This window comes from Tupaia chinensis, unplaced genomic scaffold (genome assembly GCF_000334495.1).
Source record: "Tupaia chinensis unplaced genomic scaffold, TupChi_1.0 Scaffold000473_1, whole genome shotgun sequence".
Taxonomy (NCBI): domain Eukaryota; kingdom Metazoa; phylum Chordata; class Mammalia; order Scandentia; family Tupaiidae; genus Tupaia; species Tupaia belangeri.
Window position 1 is genome coordinate 1,372,599 of NW_006159982.1, and position 24,156 is coordinate 1,396,754.

At 39.3% G+C, this 24,156-nt stretch overlaps 1 long non-coding RNA gene across 1 annotated transcript in view; it reads left to right on the forward strand.

Moving 5' to 3' along the window:
- The first annotated feature begins 3,669 nt into the window (after positions 1-3,669).
- LOC102496588 (uncharacterized) overlaps positions 3,670-24,156 on the forward strand; it is a 162,989-nt gene continuing 142,502 nt past the window's right edge. Inside the window, exons 1-2 of the long non-coding RNA XR_003550593.1 lie at positions 3,670-3,784; positions 13,869-13,971. This is a non-coding gene — a long non-coding RNA (uncharacterized LOC102496588). The remainder of the gene's footprint in view (positions 3,785-13,868; positions 13,972-24,156) is intronic.

The following is a 24,156-nucleotide window of genomic DNA, read 5'->3' on the forward strand; positions in this document are numbered from 1 at the left end:
GTTAGTTTTGAGAAGTTAATCACTGTGTTTATTACTTGATAAAATTCTTTTTTAATTTTCAAATAAATACATAGTTGTGATACACAATTTAAATAGTACTTAAAGAAATAAGAAGAACATTTCCTACTTACTTTTGTCTTTGAGTTGGTAGAAAAATTGTTTAACAACCCAGTATTCTGTCTGAGTCAACTGTAGTTTATTATATGTTCTTTCAAAGAGAGTATATGCTTGCAGATCTATAAATTTATAAACATTTTATTTTTGTACACATAGCATGTAATATAGTTTTTCATTTTTATAAACATCTATTGAAGTTTGTCCAATTTTAAAACATATAGAGTTGATGGGAACTAGCAGTTAGCTTAATGGCTATGTCGCTGGACTCTCACGTAGTCGACCGCGGTTCGCGTCATGACCCGGTGGCTTAAAATTTCACGCTAGGCGCGTGTGCGTGCGTACCCAAGAACCTGAGAGGAGAATGGAGGAGAAGGGATTGCGGCGTGGCCATCCCCCCTGGGGGGTGATTTCTCGCTTTCTGTCTCTATGTCTCTCTCTGTCTGTCTGGCGAGCGCACGCGCCCTATAGCAAAAACCTCTCCAAAAAAAAAAAAAATAGAGTTGGACTTTTTACATTTGTACAACTCTATAGAGCTTGAAAGTCCTGTTTGAATGTCTGCTTATTAATCCATTACATGAATGTACCAAAATGTGTTTAACTAGCCCCCTACCAATGGGTCGTCCCCAGTCTTTTTCTCACACGTTTGCTCATGCTTAATGAATAGCGTTGTATCTAGGATGCCGAGCACATGTTGAAGTATTTCTAAAGAATGATTTTGCAGATGGAAAGTTATTAAGAAAAGGGGATCAAACCTTTTAAAATTTGGTAGACATTGAGAGATTACCAGCACACAGTTTCACTTCAATGGAAAGGTTAAGGACCTGTTTATCCCTACTCATACTAAAACATAATTGAGTGCTGATTTTTGGAATTATGACTTAGTAAGGTAATAAAATATAATAAGTGGTATCTCAGTTTTATTTAGAATTTGTTTTATTATTAGTGAAGTTCGACATCTTTGAAATGTTCAAGAGCCATTTTTATTATATTATGAATCATCTAGTCATACCTTTTATTTTTTTTCTACTGGTCTGTTGGCCATAGTAGGAATATATAATATATTATATATATATTATATATATAATACATAATATATATGTATATTTCATTTTTATTGAATATTTTTTAAAGAATTGTTTTATTTAACTTTCTTTATTTATTTTAATTTGACCAGCGAGGACAGAGAAAGAGAGAGCGAGGGAGGGAAAGTGAGAAAGCAAGCTGCCAAGTCTGGGACTGGCATAGTGGACCAAGTGGGAGTACAACGCCCTTAACCACCATGCCACCTGCCGGCCCCTGCATTTTATATTAATGGCTAATGACATATTGTTGCAAATATTTTTTTCTTATTTGTTGCTATGAAGAAATTGATTTTTTTTCTATGTGTCTTTAAGTTTATCTTTTCTCTTTTGGCTCCTGGATTTCATGTCATTAGAAAGACCTTTCTACCCAAAGATTTAAGGAAAAAAAAATGTTTTCCCCCTTGATGTTTGCTAATGCTTCATTATTTCTTTTTTCTTTCTACAAAAATATTTATTGTTTCATCTGATGTTTTCTTGGATATAAGGAGTGACATAGAGATAAAGTAATTTTTCTTATGTCTGCTCTGTTCATACAGTGTTATTTATTGAATAAGAAATTTGTCCAATAATCCATCTTTATCTTCTACAACAGAATGACGCTTTCATTACATTTTCAAGTCCTTAATGTGGTTTTCCCTGTGTCTAGGTTCTTAGTTCTATTCCACCAATGAATATGCCTTGAATGCTTTAGTACCATCATCCTATAATTACTCTTTTTAAAGGACTTTTCTATATATTTTTCCATAAGAATTTTAGAATCAGTTTACCCGTTTATAAAGAAAATCCTAAGTTGGTTAATGCATACAAAATTACAGTTAACTAATAGGAATAAGCTCTAGTGTTTTGTTGCACAGAAACTACAGTTAACTTTAATTAATAGAATACTTCAGAAAAGACAAAAGAGAAGATTTTTAAGTGCTCTCAGCACCAAGCAATGATAAATGTCAGAGATGATAAAAATGCTAACTACTCTGATTTCATCATTACACATCATTTTCATGTATTTTCAAAATCACACTGTAACCTGTAAGCATAAAGGGTCTTCAAAAAGTTCATGAATAAACTCATAGTTTAATTAAATTTTCCATGAGCTTTTTGAAGTGCACTAACATGTACAATGATTATATGTCAATTACAAAAAAAAAAATCCTTTGGCTTGTAGATGGTAGTCCCAGCTTGACAGGAGCAAATTGATAACATATGCAGGGACTTCAAAAGTGTGTGGAAAAGTGGACTTTGACTTTATTTAGTGCAAAACAAAAAAACCTTTAAAAAAATCCTTTCATATTTTTTTATTATGATACATATTTTCCATGAACTTTTTGAAGACCCTACATAAAACATTTATATAAAACAATATTTAAGGGCAGCCCATGGTGGCTAGATCCCATATGATCAAATGACTGATTTGAGTCTGGGACCCAGTGGCTTGAAAAACACACTGCGTCTATACGCATGAGTGCTCAAAATCCTGAAAAAAGGAAGAGATGGAGGAGAAGAGATTGTGGTGTGACCATACTCACTTTGTAAGAGGTGCTTTCTTGGGACCAGCAGATGGAGTAATGGTTACGTCCTTGGACTGCATGTAGTTAACCATGGTTTGAGTCCTAGACCCAGCTGCTCAAAACTCGCACAGGGCGCGTGTGCGCATGCCCAAAATCCCAAGAGGAGAGCACCGGGCGCGTATGCGCATGCCCAAAATCCCAAGAGGAGAATGGAGGGGAGGAGGATTGGGCGTGGCCATAAGGTTTGGGGGGGTGATTTCTGGCTTTCTGTCTCTGATGAGCACATACACCCTATAACAGAAATCTCTCCAAAAAAAAAAAGGTGCTTGCTCTCTGTCTCCGCATTCACTGGTAAATTAAAGAAATAAAAAACAATAACATTTTAAAAATCCTCTTATTTTAATTACAATCACAACAAACATATACATTTGTTTAGAGAGAATTGGAATCTTTGCAACACTGAATCTATTAAATGACAGGATGTGTCTTCCCAGTTACTGAAGTCTCAGTGGGACAAGAGAGACGTTCCAAACTGGGGCTGGGGACGTTCCAAACGTCGAAAACCTGGACAGACAAGAAGTGGCTGAGACTGAGCCTGCTGGAGCCAAGATGGTGCCCGGGCGGCTGCGGCCTAGCCCTCAGACTCCTTACGCCTCCATGTCTGGAACTGGCACTTAGAGGACACTGGCGCCTGCACCCTGACAGCTTGGCGCCACCGTGGCAATGACTGAGGACGGGAGGGACAGTGGTGCCGGGCAGGCCACCGCCGCTGTCCCAGAAAAGTCAGGACACACCGGCCCTTCCTTAGCCGGCGTGAAGCCAAGGCGGTTGGGCCAGACGCGGAGTCGGCGGCCGGGCCTACGGGGAAGTCCTCCCATGTCTCTCCTTTCCCGGGGGCCTCCCGGAGGAGCCGGCTCCGCCCACGCGACCCTGAACGCGCTTTAGCTCAGCCCTGGCCCCGCGAGCCAACGACCTCGTCCCGGGAGGGCCCTCCGTGTTCCTGCCAGCCCCGGAAGCGGTTCTCCGGAGCCCTCCGGCCGCGCTGCTTCCAGGCCGCGGCCACGACCAGCCCAGCGCGGGGTGAGTTTCGGGCCGACGTCCCCTCGGCGGTTCCGTCTGACCTTCCTTCCTCGTGGGTCTGCGCGGGAAGGGGCTCGGTCACTCCCAGGGGACGCAGGTGGGGCTGGCTGCCCAGGGCGTCCTGCGCCGGGGCTCCGGTGGGAGTGCTGTGCCCCGAGGGCAGGTGGGGAGGACCGTGCGGCCCGGCCGGGGCTCGGTGGGGAGGACACCACGGCTGGGACACGGTGGGGGGACCGGGCGGCCCGGCCGGAGCTCGGTGGGGAGGGACTGTCCACCACAGGCGGACTCGGGTGGGGAGGGCCGTTATGGCACGGCCGAACACAGGTGAGAAGGACTGTACAGCACGGCCGGGACACGGGTCCAGAGTGCGACACAGCCGGGACACAGGTGGGGAGTCCACCACAGGCGGGACACAGGCAGGATGTGCCGTCCACCACAGGTGGGACACAGGTGCGGACTACACTACAGCCGGGACACAGGTCAGAAGTATTGTACAGCACAGCCGGGACACAATTTGGGAATACATCATAACCAGGACACAGGTCGGCAGTATACCACATCCGGGACACCAGGTCAAAAGCCATGGGCTGAAAGATGCTTCCCCACTTGACCCAACCAGAGCCCAGACCAGGTGTGCACTGAGCCTGATGGCATCAGATACTCAGTCCCAGGTAGATTCGCAGGCTGTCAGTCTGGCTTTCTGTTCTCTGCTTTATTAGCCACATCTTGTGAAAAAGCCCTCTGGCCCTTCGACCTCGGAATTAATCTGCTAACTCTCTTAACTATCTATGTGAGGAGGAGAGGGTCTGCTGCCTGTGTTATTCCTACCCTTTTGGGTAGGGAACCTTCACTTTAAAAGTCTACCTCACAGGGCCAGCAGGTGGCGTGGTGGTTGAGGCGCTGGATTCTACATGGTTGATCACAGGTCAAGTCCTGAACCCGGCAGAATGAAAATCACACTGGGCATGAGTGTGTGCATGCCCAAAATCCCGGGAGGAGAATGGAGGAGAAGCGGTTGAACATGGCCATTCCCAGAGAGGTGATTTCTCACTTTCACTTTCTCTGTCTCGCTCCGGTGAGCACACACACCCACACCCCAAAGCAAAAACTTAAAAAAAAAAGTTCACCTCACTTCCTCTCTTTCTTAGTCTGTTAGCTAAATCACTATGTTTGTTGCTATAGTTAGGAAGAAATTCAGCCTCTGGCTGACAGAGAGAGACATAGAGACAGAAAGTGAGAAATCACCCCCCAGAGGGGATGGTCACGCCGCAATCCCTTCTCCTCCATTCTCCTCTCTGGATCTTGGGCACGCACCCACACGCGCCCGGCGTGAGTTTTAAGCCACCGGGTCCGGGACGCGAACCGCGGTCGACTACGTGGGAGTCCAGCGACATAGCCATTACGCCAACTGCTGGTTCCCAATACGGATTATTTCTTATAACTTCTGGCTATAGCATTCTTTTTTCTTTTCTTTCTCTTTCTCTCTCTCTTTTTTTTTTTTATTTTATTTTTTTTTTAAGATTTTTGCTAGGGTACATGTGCTTGCCATAGAGAGTGACAGAGAGAGAAAGAGGAAAAGTGAGGAAATCACCTCACAGGGGGATGGTCATGCTGCAATCCTTTCTCTTCCATTTTTTCTCTTGGGAATTTTGGGCATGCATGCATGCACACATGCCCAGTGTGAATTTAAAGCTATTGGGTTCAGGGACTGGAAAATGAAGCTGACCATGTGAGAATCTGGTATCTTAACCATCATGCCACCTCTGGCTCCTATAGTGCACTTTTCAATCCCCATTTTAGCATTTCAATTATGGAGGAGAAAGTAACAAAAGTTAATGAAACTAAAAATTAACAGCAAGAGGAAAATAGAAATCAGTGAATCACTTTTACAGCAGTGTATAGTTTCTTATAATGAAGTACAGAAATTAAGTCATATAAAGAAAAGCGTGTTCTTTTCCCCTGTATTTCTCCACTTGACAGAATGATATAAGTTCAATTCATCAAAAGTTTCAACCAGTTGTTCTTGTAGGCTGGTTATACCCTTGTCTGGAACAGCAGAGAGGCTTAGTAGCCAGGATATTATCAATAATTGAAGGTTTATGTGATATACGCTCTATTTTACACTTTTCCAATTTATTCCTTAAGGGCATATTTTGGTTTCCTTGTCTTAATTTCTTTCTTTTTTGTTAACAAATGGGATGGCAATATTTGACACCAAGAGAGCTCACAGCAGGTCTATATAATAAATGATTTGACCCAAATTGCACTCAGGAGTTTGAAAAGGACAATTGCAAAAGGAGCTGGTGCCTGCTTAGTGTATGAGTACAGAGGCGAGCTCATTTCTTTTTCTCTTAGAACATGTCTTTGTAGAAATTATAATTCAGGAAAATGTTTAGCTCGAAACGTAATTTGATAGTTTTTAGTCATTGCACCAGGTAAAATCTTGATATTGTTGAGAGAAATTAGGGGCAACAATTAAAAATAGTCCCTATGTAAATATGTTCAAGTAGATTCGTTTCCACTGATGTGATCATTTAGCTAAAAGTAGATAAGAATATGCCCGGATGATCACTTTCCTTTTGCTTCTGGTTTTAAAGCTGGTACATGCTCATTGCTTATGTTCTGAAAATTCAGCCAAGTGTGAAAAGTAAACCCACTCAGCAATCATCCCTCCCCCACTCAGTGATCATTAATGTTATAATTTATTTTATTTTATTAAGTTTGAGTACTGATGGTTTGTCATAGAAGGGTGCAGGTGTACTGAGAGGGGAATTGGAATGGATGTTCTCCCTGGTCCCTTATATTTTGAAACAAACAAAAGCCACAAAATACTCTTCCAGCCCTAAGTCTCATCCTAAATGATAATGGTGGCATTTTATTCAACAGACCTATTTACTGAGTCAGCCTGCCTTGTGCTGGTTCTGAATGTAATCAGGACTCATTATTCACAGAACCAGTCTGCACTCTGTTTCTCACCTCAGAGGACTTCTGGAGAAGATTTTTGGACTTCAGTGGGGATGCAGAGCAAAGTGAATGTATTTCTTTTGTAAGCTTTTAAATGCTTAGATCAGCTTTTTATCTCCTCTGCTGTCTTATCAATTAAATACGGAAGCACACACACACATACACAAGCCTGGTGTACAATAGTGCCGGAATGATTTCAATATGACTTCAAAAGTGGCACTTCAGTTTTTCATAGGTCAATGTTATTTTTTTTAATTGCCAGAGGGCATATGTGATCACCAGAGAGAGAGAGAGAGAAAGAGAGAGAGAGAGAGAGAGAGAGAGAGAGAGAGAGAGAGACCCCTAGGCCCCTAGTTGTGTGTGGTCATGCCGTAATATTTTTCCTTCCTATTCTTCATCTTGTCAAGATTTTGGACAGGTGTGCACATCTGCCCTGCATGATTTTCTTTTGTTTTGAGAGATGTATTTTTTTTTGACTGTAGGGTGTGTGCATTCTCCAGAAAGACAGAGACAGAGACAGGAAGTGAGAAATCACCCCCCAGGGGAGATGGCCATGCCGCAATCCCTTCTCCTCCATTCTCCTCTCGGGATCCTGGGCATGCACGTACACATGGTCGGCGTGAGTTTAAGCCACCAGGTCTGGGACTCCAACTGCGATCGATGACATGGGAGTCCAGCAACATAGCCATTACGCCAACTGCTGGTCCCAATCCTGCATGGTTTTCAAGCCACTGGAGCTGGGATTTGAACCATGGTTAGTCATGTGGGATCTGACTCCCAGTACACAGGGCTTAATTGTTGCACTATGGAACCAGACCCAAAGTTTTTTTTTTTTTTTTTTTTTTTTGTCAAAGGATATGTGCACTTGAAAGAAAGAGAGGGAGAGAGAGAGAGAGAGAGAGAGAGAGACAGACTCAAATGGGGCAACACTTTTCTTCCATTTTTTCCTTTTGTCAGGAGTTTGGGAATGGCTCACACATTTATCTGGCAAGTCTCTCAAGCTGTTGTGGCAGGCACTCCAGCTGCAGTCAGCCAGGTGGGATCTGGCTCCCAATGCCCAGTGCTTAAACACTGTGCTATGGGTTGGCCCTAAAGTTAATTCTTAAGTCATTAGGAACAAAGGAGTGGGTTGGATAGTGTTAGGCGAGGGATGCAGCATGTGAAGAAATTGCTGTGGAAATGTGATGCTTTATAGACTGAATTCTTGGAGAAGATGTGTTTTTAATAAACTGGTATGTATGTATGTATGTCTACTATATGCAAACATGTTAGTGCTAAGTCATATAAATAGCAGAATACGAATAATTAAATCCTCTTCTCATCCTCCACAATTATAGATAACAAAAATGGGCTTCAGAATGACTATTTACCCAATTGCCTATGCTTGCAAGTGATGTTCGAAGTATTTAACAACTTGGTGTCTAATTAAAGCTTGTATCAAACCGATGAAATTGTGGCCAGTCCACTGGACAGGATATAATATTTCCATCAGACCTTATTGATTTTGTTTCTTGCCTGGTGCCTATCTAATCCCTAGTGTTGAAGATTGCTCCCTCACTCCCTTTCACATTACATCCAGACTGCTGTCTGGTAGAGTCAAGCACATGGCTTACATCACTTCCTACTCCCATCCATCCTAATTGGAATGCCAATTAGTATTCTCAAGTCACTCACTGATCATGTCTCCTAGGTTCTCAGAAAAATCCCTTCTATCACTTGGGCATGCATGCACATGTGCCTGGCATGAGTGTTAAGCCTCCGAATCCAGGACTTGAACTGTAGTCGACTACCTGGGAGTCCAGCGATGTAACCATTATACCATCTGCTGGTCCCTCACTTATATCACTTTCTATCTACTGTTTATCACTGCTACTTATTGACATATACGATGCTCTAATTCTCCAGCCATCATACTAAACCATTCCTATACATTCTCTGTATTCCTATTCATTCGCCTTTTCCACACATTCTCAAAAAACACTTAAGGGGTAGATAGATATTTACTGCATGTGACACAGAGATACTCCTACTACTTCCATTTCACAAATAAGGAAAGTAAACTTAGAGAGTTCTTTGCTCACTCTCACACAACCGCTACATTGTGGAACCAGGGTCTCAGAACTTGCCTCACTATCCAAGCTCTTTGACTTGGTTTTTAAAAAGTCCTCTACAGTCTATTCCAAATGCAGCATACTTCCAGGTATGTAGTAGTTGCTCAAGAAATATTTTTTTTTTGGTGGATAAAAGAGTATTTTGTATTTTTATAATTTCTCTAAATATCTGAAGGCTCTTATTGATATAGCCAATTTTGGCTCTGGGAGAGTCTTCAAAAAGTTCGTGGAAAATTCATATTAAGAAAGTATGATGCACCAGGCTAGTAGGTGGCATGGTGGTTAAGGTGCTGGACTCTTGCATGGCCAACCACAGTTTGAATCTCAGACCTGGTGGCTTGCTGTCTCACTTTCCTTTTCTTTCTCTCTCTGGTGAGTGTATGTGCCCTGTAGTAAATTAAAAATTAATGATAATGATAAATTAAATTGAATAAACAATTTCTTAAAAATTATGCATGGATTTGAATTTTTTGTACCAAAATAAATTTGTACTTTAATTCCATTTTTTCCCAAAAGCCTTTTGAAGTATCTTCATACAACCCCTGTTGACACCACTTAAAATTTTACTTTATATTACTATTTACTATTGTGTATCGTCATTTGCTTTTTTACTTAAAAAAAAAAATTAGGGACCAACAGGAGGCATGGTGGTTAAGGTGCTGGACTCCCACTTGGCTGACCATAGTTTGAGTCCTGAACCTGTCAGCTTGCTCTCTCACTTTCCCTCTCACTGTTTGTCTTTCACTGGTGAGCAAATGTAGCTTATAACAAATTAAAATATAATAATAAATAAAATTGAATAAATAATTATTTAAAAATACTTTAATTAATTAATTAATTATTATTATTCAATTTGACCAGAGAGAGGCAGAGAGAGAGAGAGAAGTAACAAAGCAAGCCACTAGGTCCAGGACTCAAACCATGATCATCCATGTGGGAGTCCAGCCCCTTACCCACCATGCCACCTCCAGCCCCTTATTTTTCACTTAAAAAAAATTATTTAGTTAAAATTCTAAGAGGAGATTGTGGTGTGTCCTTCTCCCAGGAGGATTGATTTCTCACTTTTCCTCTTTATTTCTCTCTCTCTTTCTCTAGTGAGTACACATGCCCTATAGCAAAAACAAAAAATGTAAAAAATAAAAACCATTTGACTAGATGGCAGAATCTTTGAGGGGATGCATGGCCTCTGTAATTTTAAAAATCACTAACACAATGTCTTGCACTTATTCATGATTATTGAACTAATGCTGGTCTTAGCCTTTGACCACCAAAGCTCTACGATGGCAAAAGTGCTATTCATTTTTGCTGAATATTAAATCCATAGGGTTGAACATAGGAGGTAAATCCCATAACAGGTGCTTAAAGTATTGTAGAAGTTATTAAACCTCAGCTTCCTCATTTGTAAAATGACATAATAGTAATACCACACACATGATCATTGAAAACACTTAGCAATTAAAATGAGCTTGGACAGATTGTCCATCTTTATCTATGGGTTCTGCATCTTTGGATTCAACCAAATGCAGATTGAAAAATATTTGAAAAAAAAGAAATAAAAAATAACACGACAATGAAACAATACAAATAAGAAACTAATATTTTATAACAGCTATTTACATAGCATTTACATTGCATTAGGTATTATAAGTAACCTGGACTTGATTTATAGGAGGATGTGCATGGCATATATGCAGATACTTTCTCATTTTAGATAAGAGACTTGGACATCTGAGGATTTTTGTATCCAGGGAATCTTACAACTAATCCCTGTGGATCAAGAGATTATTGTAAATGTCTTCATTGAAATGGCTCAGAATATAAATGAACTGTTACTGTGGATTATTTCATGATCCAGAAAGTTCATTACTGAATAATGGGTAAATGAACTCCTCGAGAAGTCTTAGGACACCTTCAGTCAGAAATCCTAGACTACATTCTAGAAGGACTCTGAGATATTAGGTTGTCTGGAAAGTCATGATATATTTTTCTATGCAAAAATGTGTTATGACTTTCCTGACGACCCAATATCTTCTATACAGTCTTCTGTTTGTGTTTTTCAGGACACTGGGTCTAAAACTCAAACCATGGAGTTGGCCATGGGAGATCCAGGGCCTTAACCACCACATCACCTGCTGGTTCTAGTCTTCTATTTTAATGCTTTCTGATTTAGTATTTTCCAATGGATAGTCAAAAACAATCAACACTTAGAATGTTTATAAATGTTACCTACAAAAAGTTTTGTAGTGAAAGAAAGAAAATACAAGAGCTGAATTATTTTTTGAATGTTCTTTAGGCAGTACATCTCATATTTTTTAATATACTGTGAATATGACATATCTTGTAATATTTCCCACCCTTTCATGATCAAGTACCTTCTCCCTTCTTTTGCTTGAATCCTGAAGGATTTATTAATAAGTGTTTATCAGAATATATTTTAAAATTTTTATTTTATTTTATTTTATTTTATTTTATTTTATTTTATTTTATTTTATTTTCTTATTCATTTATTTTATTTTATATTTTATTTTATTTTATTTTATTTTCTTATTCATTTATTTTAATTTGACCAGAGAGAGACACACAGAGAGTGAGAAGCAGAGAGAGGGTAAGTGAGAAAGCAAGCAACCAGATCTGGGACTCAACCGTGGTCCGCCATGTGGGAGTGTCCAGCGCCTTAACCACCAAACCACCTGCTGGTCCCCTATCAGAATATTCTTGAGAAAAATCTAAGATGTTTAGTTTCTAGTAATGTGCCAAAATACTGTAAAAGTAACCCTTTCCAGTGAACAAGAAGCTCTTTGGAATACCGAAGAGACAGTTGGAATAGATTTACAGAGAAATGTTATAGAGATTCCTAAAATCAATAGCTCATAACAATGATAGTTACTGAAATGATGAGTGGCTAATCAACCTGATGCTTAGCTAAGAAGGCAAAATAATTCAAATTTTTTTCCATGGTATTTTCCTTAATCTCCCTATCACTGTCAAAGTTCAAACCACATCTCTCATCCAGTGTGGAAAATCTAATTGGTACACTGGAGAGAAGCTGAAAGCTTGTTTTCATTCTCAGTGTATGCCTCTTAGAGGAGAAATTCCAGAAATTTAAGTGCATCAGGAGAAGAATCCTTTAGGTAGAACTAGGTATAAATAAATCGGAATATAATACCTTCACTGGAAAGCTGAGAGATTTTCTTTTCAAGACTACAGGTGTCAGAAGTGACAAAATTCTTATTCATTTGAGATTTCATACAATGTTGCAACTCAAGGGCTGGTTATTATTTTCCAAGACTTAAGAGTCTTTTTGAGTTTGAGAAACAGCATCTATTTACATATTGTGTCATGGTTATGAATATCTGTTGTAAACATTAGATAAATTAGATAATGCTCTGTAGATACATTCCCTAAGTAAATATTCTTTATTTACTTTTTTTTTTTCAGGTTTTTGCCATAGGGTGCATGTGTTCATCAGAGAGAGACAGAAGCATCTTAACCACCATGTCACCTGCTGGCCCCTGCAGTTTTCTTTCACTTTTCTATTTTTTTTTAGAGAGAGATTTTTTGCTATACAATACATGCACTCATCAGAGATACAGAGAGAAAGTGAGAAATCACCCCTCAGGGTGGATGGCCACACCACAATCCCTTCTCCTTCATTCTCCTCTTGAGATTTTGGACATGCATGCACATGCACCTGTTGTGAATTTCATGCTGTCTGGTCCCAGACTCGAATCACAGTTGGCTATGTGGGAGTCCACTGTCTTAATCACACCACCTACTGGTCCTATGTAGTTTACTTTTCAATGGCCTCCATGAGCTGATGTTGAGAAGTTAATTTATACCCAAAATGTTTTGTTCAGATTTTCCATGTGATGATCTCAGACAGTGGGGAGATTGATTCTAATTGAAATATTTTCTTTAAAATTCTTTTTTTCTTTTATTAGAGAAGTAGTTGTGCAGGGACCAGTGGGTGGCATAGTGGGTAAGGTTGGCAAAGTAGTTAAGGTGCCAAACTCCCACATGGCTGAGCGTGCTTCAAGTCCCAGGACCGGCAGCTTGAAACTCAGGCCGGGTGCATGTGCGTGCCTGCTCATTGTCCTGGGAGGAGGATGTAGGAGAAAGGGTGTGGCATGACTATCGCCCCTGGGGGTGATTTCTCACTTTCTCTCTTTTTGTCTCTCCAGTGAGTGTGTGCACACTACAGCAAAAATCTCTCTTACAAAAAAGTTGTACATGTTTATTAGTGTGATGTAATACATGTGTGTAATGATCCAATCAGGTCAGTACACATGTAAGCATCTTATACATTTATCATTACTTTGTGTTGTGAGCATGTGAAATCCTTTCTTACAGCAACTTAGAAATATACATGAAATTGTTATTAACTATAGTTACTATACTTTAGTATTCTAGACTTCATTTCTTTTATCTAACTGCATGTTTCTTTATTTTACAAAAAGCTATTTATTTGTTTCACAGGAGATTATGTCAAGCATCCCCAATAGGTTCCTCACACCATGATCCTCTCTGTACCCTTCACCAGCCAGGCATGCATGCCCTGCGCAAACGTGGCCCCCTCAACGTCGCCTCATCATTTCCAGTGCCATGTCATCATGTGCCATGACCAATGGCTTGCATTTTCTTTTTTTCAGTCCAACATTCTAGACTTTGGAATGGTTTTTTCTTTCCTTTAGGCAGAAACTATTAGATTCTCTCTTTTATGAAACAGGCCTTGGGAGGCAGGAGCTGAGGATCTTTGATAACACTGTCCACACACATTTTTCAATTATGAGTGCAACTAGGAAGGTGATATTCTGTCTCATTAGAAGTTCTACAAAAAAAATTTTTTTTTCAGTTTTCACGTTTACTTATCAAGTAGGCAAAGTAAAAAAATATTTTTTCCTAAGACCTAATTTTCCTTTCATCAGAAACATTTATTAACAGCTTACTACATGCCAGAATTTTAAATAAATTTCTACTCATCACAACAATTATTTTTTTTAAATTTACAGATGAGAAGCAGAAGAGCCAGGATGTCACCCTGGCAGCAGCCTCCCAGAGTCTGGGCTCCAAATCATCTCCTTGTAATGCCCACACCAGGTGTTCCAACAGAAGGTAGGAGAATTATTGGGAATGGATGTGGTACCCTCTTCCTCGGCTTCCAGTTCCCTCTTCAACCCTTTTTTTAGTTCTCATCTCCTTCCTAAAAATAGAATGTCTCTATTAGAGGTGTAAATACAGAGGCAAGGTGCAGGATTCAGGATGGGGTGCAGAAGTGATATTAGGCAGTATCTGTCACATTTGGACCCTACTCAGCCAGCTAGAAATGCTTGGCTAATGGTATAGCATATAAGCGTCTGGCCCTCCCTCCTCAGGGATTTTGCCAAAGTCCTCAAGAAAGGGGTTCAATCGAATGAGTTAAAGCAAAATCTTAGGAGGCCATAGTCTAGAGTTGTTTCTGTACCTGGAACCTTTACTTAAACAAACTTAAGCTTTACTTAGGCTTACACCTTGTAGCTAATTAATTTTTGAATCAGGCTCCAATCACAGCTATTTAGTCTATTGGTCCTGTAATTAGGGACCTTCTATTAAGCTGCACCTAAATAAGGTGAACCTAGCTGTAGCCAATTAAATAATTACTTTGCGCCCATGTTCAGCCTGTAGAAGCTCACACTGCTCAACTGCTCGGGAGGAACTCTCTCAGCCTTTTCTGGGTTTGAGTGCTGTCAGATTAATTGTTCTTTGCTCAAATAAACTGTTATTTTGTCTAAAGTGCTCTTTTTTAAACAGAAGTTAAAAGTAAATTAAATAATAGATCCCACTAAATATTTCTGCAAGAAACAGGGAATATGTGGAGTTGATAATAGGATGCTACTCAAGGGGATTTCCTCCAGCACATCCCAGAGATGATGAGACTGGAAGGGGGATGTAGCTGGGGTTATTATCATGATACCTTAGTGACCTCTTGAGAACAGGATTATCAAGGGAAGACGAGGTGTCAGTCATGGCCACTTGAGTGCCTCTGAGAGATGGGCTAAAAAATCCCTTGACCAAGAGGAACAGTGGGGGTCTAGTGCTATGTTTCTGGTGAACCTGGAAGTGGGAGTTCAACTGTCATTGGGACCTTGTTGTACCTTCTAGGCCAGTATGTTTTAGAGAGATTTGAGTCACATAATCTGGTGTTTATAAATCTGTGTGTGAGAAATTTGAGATATGTTCTAAACTCTCAATATGCTGATATTGTGTTTATTGGGTTGTTTGACATAACAAGAGGTCTTTTTTTATTTAGGGAAAAAAGAATCTAACAGGGTATTATTCATTTTTTTCACAAAAATATTTTTTTATTTTTCTTATTTTGATTTTTTCAACATACATCATATTTTCATTTTCTTATGCCTCATATTTCATTCTGGTGGGCTTCCTTTTTTTTCTTCCAGGTAGGTGGTTATTGTCCATGTTTTACAGGTGGTGACTGAGGCCCAGAGGAAAAAGAAATAGAGTAACAATTAACATATTGGTTAATTATATCACTTAAATTAATTCAGATTTACTTGTCATTTCTGTCAAATAACAGAATCAAACAATTTCATTCTACTGCTGATGTGGCCATGATGGCTATAGATAATAAAGACTGTTGATTCTGATTCTCTTCTATCTTAAGACTCAGTCAACTAAGATGATTCTGGATAACAGAGCTGACATCATTTCCATTCTTCTGGTGGGCTTTAAAAATAGTGTAGAATATACATAATATTCTATATGAACAAATAATTAAGGGGGTTAAAGCCTGCATCTACACACATGTCCCAGAAGAAGGATAAAAAAAAATCATTAAAAAAATTCTGGTTTCTGGTGTCAGCAGATGGTGTAGTGGTTACATTGCTGGACTCCCACATGGCTAACCATGGTTCAAGTCCCGGTCCTGGTGGCTTGAAACTCCTATCAGGCGTGTGTGCGTGCATGCGTGAGATCCCAGAAGAATGGAGGAGAATGGTTAATGGTGTGCCATTCCCACTGGGGAGTGATATCTCACTTTCCCTCTCACTGTCTCTGTCTCTCATTGCTGAATGCATGAGCCCTAAGGCTAAAACCTTTTTAAAAAAATTCTGGTTTCTGAACTGGAAGTACTTTTTAGCTGAAATTCTCTAGAATTATCACAATGTCTCCTGAAACTCTCTACCAGGAGAGCAAATGTTCTCTCTCTACCAGGAAATAAATTAACTGTCATGGTTTCTTGAAACATTTAATATAGTACCTGATGGGCATGTGGAAAATAATTCTCTTTCATTACTGAGGAAAACAAAACGTGGCTAAAGGACAGCAGGTGACTATTAAAAATATGATTTCTTAATCTATCTGTATCTACACAAGGTCCATAAGTTATTCTGGTTAAATTGTTGACATCTGCTAGTAAATAAAGAAAATGATTGTTTAAAACATAATCATACTTTCAGATTTGTGTAAGAGAGAACAACCATAGCTACCTATACAAATAAATATTGGCTCACTACACTGGACCAGGAGAGATAACTATGAGGTCATGTAGTTTTGGTTTACTAGTCAGGTGCATACCCTAAGTGAAATGTGTTTGTCATGAACTTTCTCAGTTTTGAATTCTATGACAAATATGAGCTTTTCAAACATTTCCATGTAGACATCACTATTTCAAAAATCAGTAGGAGTCTTCACTCTTTAACAAATACTATTTCCTTCAGTTAGGTCAGTCTCCTTCCTGCTTCTTTTTTCTTTCTTTCTTTATCTTTTTTTTTTTTTTTTTTTTTTTTTTTTTTTTTACTTTTTAACATTCAATCACTGTGTATCATTACAGCTTGCAAAATAAAATTTCCCGCAGTGAATACACTATACATTGGTTCACTCAAAGATATTATCATACATATTATCAACAGATAATTTTCCATTTTTGTGTCCCTTAAATGTTTTGCTTCTTTCTTTTTCCCCTTCATTCCCTCCCTCTCATTTTCCTTCATTTCCCACCCTCCTCATACTATCTCTAGTATACATAGTTGCTCTCCATGCCTTTATATCTTCCAGTCTTTCAGTTTCTACCATAGAGTGCAAACATTTGGTATATATTGGGTAGAGGACACCTCTACCTCTCTTTCATAGAATACCTCTCTTTTATAGTCTGGCTACCTTGCTTCGCTTAGTAGTAAATCTTTCATATTCACCCACATTCTGTTAAATGCCAGCATCTGACTTTTTTTTTAATGGCTGAGTAGTATTCCATAGTGTATGTGTGCCACGTTTTTTCAATCCATTCATCTGTTCATGGACATATGGGTTGGTTCCGTGTATTAGCAATTGTGAATAATGCCTCAGGAAACATGGATGTGCAAGTATTTTTCCAACTGAGTGCATTCCAATCCTTTGGATAGATACCCTTCCTGCTTCTTAACCGCATTGTGCTCATCCTCCTTTTAGGCTTTTAAAAATGTATTGACATAACCTGGAAGGTTTTTTCGCCTAGTCTGTTTTTGTTCACCTCCTCTGAGGTCTTGTTCTGGATACCTACACATGTGCATGATTTTCTTTTCCAAATCCTTCCAAGTTTGTCTGAAGTACCCACTCAGAACCTTAATACATAATGTCTTCTATAAGTGGCTCTGCCATGTACTTTTACACAAGTAGTAATGGATATTAGATTGTTCATGGCTTGTTTCATTGTACATAACCAATTTCTTCAATTATAATCCTCCAAAGAGCAAGCTCTATGTCTTAATTTAATTATGTTATGTTCTTTGGCACTTAGAGGAGTGCTAGTATCTGTGAGAGGCTAATAACCTCTTGGGAATTGGTTCCAATTTGGTGTTTTCCCAGAAAGGCTTTTAATTAATTCACAGGCAGTTTAATTCATCGGATAATTTGGCTAACTTAAGACATTTATAGAGGGAACCAGCAGTTAGCATAATGGTTATGTCGCTGGACTCCCACGTAGTCGACCACGGTTTGCGTCCCGGACCCATTGGCTTAAAACTCACGCTGGGCACGTGTGCGTGCGTGCCCAAGATCCCGAGAGGAGAATGGAGGAGAAGGAATTGTGGCGTGACCATCCTCCCTGGGGGATTTCTCGCTTTCTGTCTCTATGTCTCTCTCTGTCTGTCTGGCGAGCACACATGCTCTATAGCGAAAAAAACCTCTCAGGAAAAAAAAAAGACATTTATAGAATTAAAATACACCCTTAGCAAGACATTTCACTCAGATAAAAAAAGATATATTTAAAGAGTTTTATTTCAGATTTTTTTTTTATTCAGTCACTGAATGATTTCTGTAGCTTATATGCTATACCATTAGCCAAGGCATTTTTTAAAAGTTTTTGCCATAGGGCACTTGAACCTGTGAAGAGGGACAGAGACAGTGAGAAGGAAAGTGAGAAATCCACCTCCTCCTGCCACATACTTCCAGGAGTCATGGCCATGCTGCAGTCCTTTCCCTGCATTCTCCTCCTAGGCTTTTGGGCACACCCACGCATGCACCTAGTGTGATGTTCAAGCCACCAGGTCTGGGACTTAAACCACTGTTGACTGGGAGTCTAGCATCTAAACCACCACGCCACCTGCTGGCCTTTAATAAGGCATTCTTACGTGGCCCAGGCTGAGGGCATATGTAGTAGTGACGTTATTTATTTATTTTTTAAAGAATTACTTTATTTAACTTTATTTATTTATTTATTTATTTTAATTTGAACAGAGAGGGACAGAGTGGAAGACAGAGAGAGAGAGAGAGAAAGAGAGAGAGAGAAAGCAAGCCACCAGATCTGGGATTCAAACTGTGGTCGGCTATGTGGGAATCCAACACCCTTAAACATCATGCTACCTACTGGCCCCGATTGTTATTTTTTTAAATCATGCTTTTAATTCATTTTAGGGATTTGGTTGTGCTATAAGATGTATGGTTGTTAGTATATAGAAAAAATGTAATTATTTAAATTGTTTTTATTGTAAGAGTTTTTTAAATTATGAAATCATAAATAATGCAGGAAATTTACAAGACATTAACATGCAGAAAAAGAAAACAAAATGAAAGAAGAATCACTCATAATCTCACTGATTTCTTCATCATTATTGTCTTGGAGTATTTCGGCCATGACAGTGCTTTTTGTAGGTCAGGAATGAATCTGGAACTTTCTGAATTTGAACTTTTATAGTTTAGGTTCTTTCAGAAAAGAATACAAAATTTTAAATACAAAACTGAGATGAAAAGTGAATATTTATGTAAAATGAGACAGAAAATAAATCATAGAAGTTATAAATTTTTTAAAGAGGTTTTTGCTGTAGGGTGCATGTGTGCTCACCAGAAAGACAGAGAGAGACAGAGACAAATTGAGAAATCAACCCCTAGGCGGGATGGCCATGGCATAATCCCTTCTCCTCCATTCTCCACTCAGGATCTTGGGCACGCATGCACATGTGCCCAGCGTGAGTTTAAGCCACTGGGTCTGGGACTCGAACCACGGTCAACTACATGGGAGTTCAGCGACATAGCCATTATGCCAACAGCTTGTCCCAGAAGTTATAAATTTTATAGTTGAAAAATGCTGCAAATATTATACAAACATTCCAGAAAAACGAATTATTATTTTAACTATTTTAGTGCATTATACTCTGTTCCACTTTGACATTTTGGGTTGGATAATCACTGTCTGCCTCTTTGAAAGACAATTATTTTATAATACTATTTTCCCTGGAGAGATTAGAAATACAATTAAAAAGATAATTCAGCCTTTCCTCTCATATGTTTGATTACAATTCATCTCTTACTATTGATCCACTAGAAGAGTTCTGTTTTCTTTTTGTATAGCTTCATCCTTCTTACTGCCTCACCTGTAACTTCTGTTTCAGTTAAGATAGAAAGGGGAAAAATGTTTTTGTTCTGGCCAGGGTAAGCTCTGATCCCGCAAAGTCTGTCTAGTTGGTGGGTGGAAAGATGGAAGTGTCCTCAAAGCTGGAGTTGAAATGATCCCATGAGAAAGGAGCCGGGCAGGGACTCATGTAGATCATTCTCCTCAGCGACAAAGAAAGAGCTTGAATACCACATCAAATTCTGCAGGTGTGGGCTCTTGCTGGGGCTGGTGGATGTGGAGGTGGGTCTGGCTGCCTGCAGGATCTTGAACCCTAGCTGAACATTGGGAGAGAAAGAGGGCAGGGCGATCTCCATTCTGGGGCATTGTAACGCTGAAGGTGTGCCTTTCTATTTGTGAGAGGACATGTCCCATCTTGGAAGGAGGGGCTCAGAGGAGAAGAGGGGACTTTTGTAGTCAGTCCACCTCTGTTCTTGATGTATATTGAAACAAAATATTATTTGAGAGACCTGATTTTTCATTTGACAATTTATTGTGACATTTTTTTCCATGCTAGCAAATATTTTTCTACAACGATGTTTAATAGATGTTTGGTATCTGTCATATAATAAAAAGGTGCCATGATTTTCTTAATCTTTTATTGCTGTACATTAACGTTTTCTAAGTTTCAAATATTATGAACAAGCTGCATCTAACATTCTCATGTAAAGGTATGATGCCATCTTTTAGAATAATTTTTCCTTAGGATACATTTCTATTAGAAATGGCATTATTGGGAGGAAATAAAGGTAGAAAGGTTTTTTACCCAGGGCTTTGATTTATACATTAAGGCCTAATACATTATGGGGTTATTCTACAGAAATATTCTAACAATGTTATCTTTCCAATAACAGTGTATGCAGAGTAAAGGATTGTATTTCTTGAATGGAAAGCATTATGAGTTAAGACTATCATTCAGCAACCCAGAGAGAGCCATTAAGAAACCGTTAGACTATTTTGAGAGAGACACACAGGAGGCATGTCTGTGACACACTTGTTAGAATAAGGCCAAGCTACAGCAAGAATAAACAACTTTCCAACAGCCCTTTACTGACATCAAAAGCCGCTGACCTGTGACTGAATTTTGCTACTTAGTACACGTGATGTATAGTCTGTTCTGAAAGATCAGAATTATGAAGCTCTGGGTGTCTTTTGGAAAGCCGATAGAATATGGTGCAATGTGAGTTCAAACCTGCTTTAAATTCAGTATCTGCAATGCAGTATTAATGCCCTTTGCTTTTGAAGGAGAGTAACTTCTAGTATTTTCCAGTCAGGCATGAATGTATTATTATGGTTTTATGCTAGTAAATTTGATGGCATGATTATTTTCTATCCTATTGTATTCACTATGAAATATTAAGAAGTCAGGGCATAGAGCACAATAAAAACCATAGGATACTATTAGTGAGGCCAGGAGGGGTAAAGAACAAAAGAGCTGGTATATACTACTAAACAGTGAAGCCCATTAGTCTTTTAAAAGGACTCAAATTTATACATCTTGCATGGAAAGCATTTAATTTATAGAAAATTGAATTGTTTTGAATATTTAAAACCTCTTCTGAAGTTCCCCAATTCAAAATTTATTAAAATCTTACTGTATAGAGAAGATACTACAGTGTGACATGTTATAGATTTGTCAAAGAAATTTAATCAAAATTTTCATTTCAGATTCCATGAAAGCAAGTAATGATTACTCTTAATAAACAGGCTTCTGTCATTTCTAGGAAATGCATAGCAAAAAACTATGAGCATAATGTACCAGTCTAAGATAGATGCAAAATTGAACTAGAAGAAAGAAAAGGGACATTGAAACAGTACAGAGCACTTGCTGCATTTTGGGGGTTCTGCACTGGGGATAGACATGAGTGCAGTGTTATAACCGGGTCAGTCCAGTTCCTGTGGTGTACCTATGGTCCATTGCTCCTGTCTACTTGCAAATGTAATATCACTTCTGGTGGTCAAGTCATGTGAGGACCCCTTTACTGTAATAAAATCTGGGAAGTACAGAAACTCTGGTTGAATTTTTGTCTCCAGGTGCCGGTTTTGTAGTCTCTCTAGAAGTAAGCACCTTGGTCTGATTGGGCACTGGGGTTTTAACTTTGTCTTCACATAAATATCTCAGGATTTGAGGTTGATGTATATAATGTGTTGAATTCATCCAACAATCTCATTCAATAATATCTTAGGGGCACATACTTGGTGCTTCAGGATCTACAAAGAAAAAATTATTCAAATTACTTCTATTACAAGAGGAGGAGAAAATGTCCTTAAATAACTGTAAAGCTGAGTGCTATGGTGTAAGAGAAGGAACACAAAGCACTCTAACACATTCAAAGAAAGCAGAGAGATGTTTGATTGGGGAGATGTGAAAGAAAGACATTCTGGAGGTAGTGGCATTTGAGATGTGCCTTAACAGATGAATAGAATTTGACAGGTCTAGGGGCCAGCGGGTGGCATGGTGGTTAAGGGGCTGGATCCCACATGTCCTACTTTGCAGTTCAAGTCCTGGACCTGTCAGCTTGAAAAACATTCCAGGTACATGTGTGTGCATGCCCAAAACCCCAAGAAAAGAAGGGATTGCAGTGTGGCCATCCCCTCTGAGGGGTGATTTCTCACTTCCCCTCTCTTTCTGCTCAGATAGCTTTCTTTGTCTTCAGGACTTGCTTGGGACCAAGCTCCTTTTGCACCTAAACTTCGATCTAAGCCCTCCTGGGTCATGTACTCAGCTCAGGCCTCATGATCACTTTTGTGCTAATGTAAGTCATTCACTCTTACCCTGAACTCAATAGCAAGCTATGAGCTTCTAAAGAGGGTCTTTCTTTACAATCCAAACAGCTCCTCTGTGATCCTCCTCCCTTGGTTGTTAACAGTTTCCATACAGCATCCGGACCTACTTGAGACCCTTTGACTTCTCTACATCTGTGAGTAATAAGGTTCATGGAACAACTCTTGGCTGGCCGGCTCTACTCTCTATCCAGCAGGAGAATATTATCTTGCTGTTGACCTTTCTCAAGGTCAATGGCTATAAAGTCACTTGGTAAATGTATATGAGCATCCCACATTCAGAGACTCAGAGTATATTATGCCTCTTTTCTTATTGGTGGAATAAGGAACTTGTCCTTCACTTTAGAAGAGATATTTAATACCTTGAAACTACTTAACCGTGACTTTATTTCTTCACTGAGTGATCACGCCTTTCTTCTCTAGGAACTATCCCTCATTCTTTGGCACACCTATCTCTTTTTAAGGCATCTAGGCTATCTGCTACTTCCTGCTCTTCATGTCCTGCCAGCTTGAGATGATGTTATTGAGGAAGTGAGTCAGCATGATGGTAAGGTGGTCAATGCCCTATATATTCAATCATGACACAGAACAGAGAGTTAGTTGATCTAACTATCCAACTCTGGAACAAGAATGTCAAGGTACACTCTTATCTTGCCTTGGAACAGAAATCAACTCTTTGCATTATCTATATATTGAGATACAGTAGAAGCACTTTCCAGATCAAGAGTTTCACTCCAGGTGCCAGACCTAAAATGCTTTGCTTCTGTGAAGAGACAGACTCTAGAACAGGGGCTTTTGTTTGTCACCATGTCATTAGCATCTCAAAATTCACTTTCTGTTTCTAAGACCTATCTTGCTCTGCACTGGCTAAATGTAAAGAGTTAAATGGGGGATAAGTAGGGTTTTCACCCCTGCATCTTTACATTTTTTGATGATGATATTGATCTCTTTAATTTCCTCTAAGGAAGTGTTTATTTTGGTGTGTGTGAAATACATATATTTTTTTAAATTTGCCAGAGGGCACATGCACTCGCCAAAAGCAGAAAGAGAAAGAGAGAGAGAGAGAGAAAAAGTGACAAAGCATTCCCCCCATGGGGGATGATCATGCTGCATTCCTTTCTCCTCCACTCTTCCTCCTTTCAGGATTTTGGCGTACACATACCTGTGTCTGGCGTATTTCTCAACCCACTGGGTATAGGACTCAAACTGGTCATTTGGGCATGTGAGATCCTATTGCCTTAACTTCTACACCATTGGCTGGCCCTAGACTTTTTTTTTTTTTTCCTTTTTTAAGCTTTAGATTTAGTATTTTTGTGAGGAGGAAAAAGAACAAAGTGCTACTCGGTCCTTTTTTCCATTTTATCTCTTATTGCTGTGGGCCAATGAGCCAATATAAAAGATAGTCATATCAGTTATTGGCTCAAAAATGAGAAATGTGTTGGGAGATTTATAGGGATTACCATGTACACATTTCCTTTATTACTGTCACATCAGATCTCTTTACCTAGATTGGAGCAGTTCTCATTAAAAAAAGCAAATAGGATCTCAGCAAGCTACCAATATATTTTGTCTAAAGATTGATTCCCTGATCACTGCCAAAGAATGGGACTATTTTGATTGCTTACCTTGTTTCCTGTGATAAAAGTCATCTTACTTTG